This window comes from Crocodylus porosus, unplaced genomic scaffold, assembly GCF_001723895.1.
Source record: "Crocodylus porosus isolate Cpor-Errol unplaced genomic scaffold, CroPor_comp1, whole genome shotgun sequence".
NCBI lineage: Eukaryota > Metazoa > Chordata > Crocodylia > Crocodylidae > Crocodylus > Crocodylus porosus.
This window is the reverse complement of record NW_017728943.1, coordinates 70,634,006-70,639,544: the sequence shown is the minus strand read 5'-3', so window position 1 is coordinate 70,639,544 and position 5,539 is coordinate 70,634,006. Positions and strand designations below refer to the sequence as shown.

At 43.2% G+C, this 5,539-nt stretch overlaps 1 protein-coding gene across 1 annotated transcript in view; it reads right to left on the bottom strand.

Moving 5' to 3' along the window:
- DNAH14 (dynein axonemal heavy chain 14) overlaps window positions 1-5,539 on the bottom strand; it is a gene marked incomplete at its 5' end in the record, with an annotated part of 314,106 nt that overhangs the window by 98,401 nt on the left and 210,166 nt on the right. The window lies entirely within an intron of this gene.

Here is a 5,539-nt window from a genome sequence, read left to right as displayed (position 1 = left end):
GCTCTCACCTTCCCTGGAAATCTTCAAGAGGAGACTGGATAGGTGGCTGGCTGGGGTCTTATGACCCCTGCCACTCCCAGTGCTCCTTCCTGCCCCTGGCAGGAGATCGGGCTAGATGATCTGTCTAGGTCTTTTCCGACTCATTGATTCTAGGATGGGTTTCAGAATATGCATATGAACAGCACTTCTTAAAATAATGCTAGTCACTATAAATACCTTCTTTTTCTTCTTTGAGTGGTTGTCCATATGTGCATTCCTCTATGGGTTACTTCAAAGAAATGTCCAGTCTACACAAAGACAGGATCCCAGATAATTTGGGTATGGACAGACATATATTTGAAATGCTCCAGATACTGGAGCTCTTCTAATCTGATCCACTTTGGCATCATGCAGATGTGTCTCTGTCTCTTCCTGCTCCCCTTCCCAAACATTTTGACTGCAGAAGCATGCAGTAGCACCGCTCTCCAGACAAGGGGCTGGAGAGAAGGAATCCCTGCATGCCTCTGGTAATTCTTGAGGACAGCTCAGTGTACAGGAAAGCACTCATTAGCTGTCTGTCCTCTCTACCCTTCCATGGGGGTGAGGGAGAGCAGAGCACTGTGATATTTGGAGAACTATTGGAGTGTGCAGCTGGTTCAGTAAGTGCTTCAAAACTTTTCTTCTGTTTTCAGGGGTTATTTTTGAAGCACCCTGACCATTTATGAAGCTTCTCTGGCTATGCACATCTGTATGCTAACTGTTTGGAGTGTTTCAAAAGCACTATGGACACTTCAAGCTACACATGCTCATGGCCTTAGGAGAACAGTGATTGAAGCACTACTTTTTAAACTGCAATATTTGATCTAAAGACTTTGAAATGTTTTTCTGTTTAGTGAAGGCACAAACAACTTTTTATTAACACAGGCAGGCAATTATTTTAGATGGAGGGGAATCTTAATTAACTTAATTAGTTTCAATTAGTTTTGGTATCCTCTCAAGGGCCACATCTTTCCCTTCCTCCTTGGCCCCCCTCCACCTGCCCGGAACTGTAGCACACCCTGATCCCCATCCCTGACATGGAAGCTACTAGCCTTGTCCGCCGCATAGATAATGCCTAACTGTTGACAGTGCCAAGGGCACAACTCTATGCTGCCCCTGCTGCTGCTGGGCATTTGGTTCAGTCAGCTGATGCCACCATGTTAGTGCTGAGTGGAAGCAGTCACCCACCTGGCATAGCGGAAACAGCCCTGCCTGCCTGCCTGGCACCACGCAGCAGCCAGAGCTGGAGCCACCAGCTGCCTGTGGGCCAAATGCCATAAGTTGATGACTGCCTGCCTGTGGGCTGGATACAATCAGCTGGTGGCTTGGATCCAACCCAGGGGCTGTATTTTGTCCATCCCTGTATTAACAGTAGAGATGTTTCTTAGCAAACCTGCAGGTGCTGCCTCAGGTTTGGTGGAACATCTTCCAATCTCATAGTCTGGCCTAATGCAGTCAGAAATCTACCTGGAGAGCCTTTGGGTAGATATCTTTGTACCCTTATGGCTATAAAGAGTTAAGATGATTGGAATTATCTTTGCAAATAAAAGGCTAAGAATCCTCTCACATCTGGAGCATGGAATAAAACTTTGGATGTGAACAAATGAGACTTCAGGAAAAATACAGGAAAATACTGGATAGTATATATTGGTTAAAGCTTGGAATAAGTCCTATGGGTAATTTGTTTGGATGAAACATTATATAAAAGGATCTTCCATTACAAGTTGGATCTCTCTTACTCTTCTTCATGAAATGAGCACCTCTGCACAACAAGTAAATAGGCAGCAAGACATTTCCAGATTTGAAAGGTGGACTGTTGCAGTGCACATGGGTGCCCTGTGCCTAAAAGCAGAAATGGCAGGAGAGGCCCCTGGTGGTGAGAAGGGGGAGGCTCAACTGCCAGTCACCAGGGCAGCACAGGTGCTGGTTGGTAGGGAAACCAAGGGGGTCAGCTGACAGGAAGGGGCAGGGCTTGGCCCCTTCTTAAGCCCAAGCATAAGGCCAGGAGAGCAGTTCCCCTCTGGCGACCAAGAAGGGGGCAGCTCGGTCAGTACACGTGGAAAAGGGGAAGATAGACTGCAAGAGCATCCCCTGGTTGCAGCTGAGTTGAAGTATTTTTTCCAGTAGGGACAGAACATGGATTTTTGACCGGGCAGTTTAGTTTATGTTATAGCCCAGGGCTTTGTGTTTACTATTTAACCAGAGGACCGGGTGAGGCTATTAGGGGTGGAGGAGGCCTCATAGGGATGCCACGGTAGCGTGGAGTTTCCTGGCACCGGAGAGGGCGCAGCATTGTTTGGGGGCGCATTGGCCCCAGCCCTGGAGCAGGCAGCAGGGAGCCCAGGAGCTAGGGGGCAATGAGAAGCCCTGGAGTGAGAGGGGGCAGAGAGGGCCCCCAGAAGTAAAGAAGAGGGCCAAGGCATAGGGCAAACCATGTCAAGTACCATCTGTGAGGCTTGGGCTGCAGTGTAAGGGAGGAAAAGGAGCCACAGGTAGCACCCCCCTGACACTGGGCATATCAAATGGGCAGCCTCCTGCTAATTACATCACTCAATCAATTAAGATCAAGGCATGGCAGGTGAGTAAGCAGGCGGTTAGCCCAAGACAGGAAGGCAGAGCCACCAACAGTAAGGCTCCAGTGCGCTAGACCTGTTACATGGACCCATCAGGGTTGTAAGGATTACACTAATGTCTGACAGTTTGAATGAATCTTGTACTGGAAGGCACATCTTGATTAGACCCTTCAAAGCACTATCATGTGAGAGATTACAGGGATGTGTCATATGGAATCAGGGCCATGTGTTGCATTGTACACAATGAGGTTTCCATAAAGCTGAAAACCTTGTCCATATGACCATGTAGGTCTGCCTTATGGAGATTTTCCTGCTGCTGATCAATATGTCATTGAGAGGGGAAGATTATACTCAAGAACTACCCAGTAGCATCCATTCTGTAAAGTGGAAAGAGTTTAGCTGTAACTTGAGCATCCTCCCCTTGTCCTGACATGGTTGGTCTGGGAACAACAACCTCTTGGAGCTGTGAAATGAGAAGTGCAGGAGGTCAGGGAACAAGAACTGCCTCAGACATTTTGGGGCTATCATGATGAATCAGGTTGGTTGAATCTTGTTCGACTTTACAAAAAGTACTCTGGGGATCAGAAAAGCTGGTAGATTTGTGTAGAGAATCCATTCCAAACAGTATTAGGAAGATATCAGACAGATATCCTGAACTTAGGATGAACAGACATGGCACTTTTTTGACAGATTAACTTTGGGATAGCCCCAGACTGCAAACACATCCTGCAGGATGGTACAGAGGGATGTATCTGATTTAAATGCCTTTTTGGTGTTCTGGAGTCCAAGAAGTTAAATCATGGAGAGAGATATCTGATGCCTGATGCACTGATTCCATAGCTTGATAACACATGTGTAGTTTCATTTAAGTAAATGGAGTTATAAATGTGCACAGAGTTAAGCTTGTGTGCAGTGCACATGAATGCACCTATATTGCTTCCTGTATGAAAACATGGTGTCTCAGAGCAATACTCCTTGGTGCTACAGGAACATTTGGGGTGGGTGAGAGTGTAGCTCTAATTCCAGAACTAGCTTGTGTGAAGAGTTAGTGCTGGCATCTCTACAGCACATCTGAGATGAGTACCATGAAGCAGGCAGACTGTAGGGCTGTGAATGGGGTGGGAGAGAGGTTACTTTCAGGCCAGCAGGTGGTGCTGGGGGCTAGATGAGTGGTGAAGATGTGTGAGGGGCTAGGGCTGGGCTGTAGGACCTTAAGACAGTACACAAGGTTGAAGCAGGCTATGGTACTGTACAGAAGGGTGGGAGAAAGCAAGCGGTGGGGAAGCAACTTGAGTTAGGGACTGTGGCTTGCAGGGCCGTGCAGGTGAGCTGGAAGTGTGTGTGTAGGACTGCAGACAGGGATGAAGAGAGGTGGGCTGGGGTAGGTAAAGAGGTAGCTTTGTGCATGAGTCAGGGACATAGATAAATGTAGAGGCTATACATGGTCCCACAGTGTACTTTTCTGTTGACTCCAAGCATGATCTTTCACAGCCCACTTATCTGTAGTCTCTAGTAGGTTTTAGAACATTTTGCACATGAGCCATGGTATCAAAAAGGTTGAATTACTGTATATACAATTATATATTTCTGCTAGCATACTCAAACACAGATAGTAAATCATGTAAAAATTGATCATTTATCAATTCTATTTAGTACAAAATCTTAAGTCTATAAATGATAACCACTTATAACTGATAGCAAATCAATTAGATATTTTACAAACAGATGACTAGTTTAAGCTGTATTCATATTTTTGCCATTTTATTATTTTTTACAGTTCCTTTAAATCTACCCACAATTCCTTTAATCTACACACATTTTTATCTAATAGCATCTTATTTAAAGATGCATTGCTAAGACAAGTAAGTTGTGAAATTGATTGTCCTTGATAATGGTTCCATGTAAAAGGGCTAATCATTCAGGTGCTTTCTATACATTTAATTTTCCAATTAATTTTTCTAAACACAGAAAACATTTAAAATAGTATGCAATTTTGTCAGATGAATAAATACTAGACATGAACATAGAGACAACATAACAAAAAGAGTCTGTTAGATAATACATAATCATATAAATATATCACTGATTGGTTCTGCATTGTTAATTCTCTGATAATGGGTACTCTACTTCAAAATATACTTCTAGAACTGACTTCTTCTTTAATGCCTCAAAATTATCAGAGTCCTAGAAGCCAAGAGTCTACTTAAGCATAAAGTGTAGTGTAGTTGGTTTCAGGCTAGTGAAGCGATTTTCTTATTATGAATGTAGATTGGAATGGCTCTAATAGCTAGTTCCTTAATGATGTAATTTGCCATAGCTCTACTGAGGCCAATAGGGCTATGCCAATGTGCACCAGGTGAAGATCTTATCCTGGATATTAAAATACACATCGATAGTTCTGTATGCCACAATTGGCAACTTTTGTGCAATACGATTAAATTGAGTGCTTCGAAAAACTGAGAATCTAAAGATGCAGGCATTTCAACTTGAGTTACGATTTTGTAAGATTAAACAAGGCTAGGCTTCATCTGTATTTATGAGGGAGAACTCCCTGGAAAAATAAGTAAAGTAGAAAGCAATCTCCTAACAAACAATAATATTATATTGCATATTATTTTAAACATTACTAAGTTGCTATAAATTTCAAACATTTATTTCCTGCAGTAAGCTAAAGATATATAAACATGTCTTAATACAACACATCAATGGAAGGGCATACATTATTACTACTCATTCCTGGCTTCATGATTTCATTTTCAGCTCCTAAAATAAGATGTCAAATTTCTACATTTTTCCAGATACATCTTAGCTGAAATCTTTCTTGCTGATAAATGCAAAGAATTATTTTTCCGCTATCAACAGAAAGCATGACTTGAAATCAAATCCCAGTATGCTCGCATAGCATAGTGCCTATGCTCATCTCTAACTAAGTGCAATGTGTGTGTGTG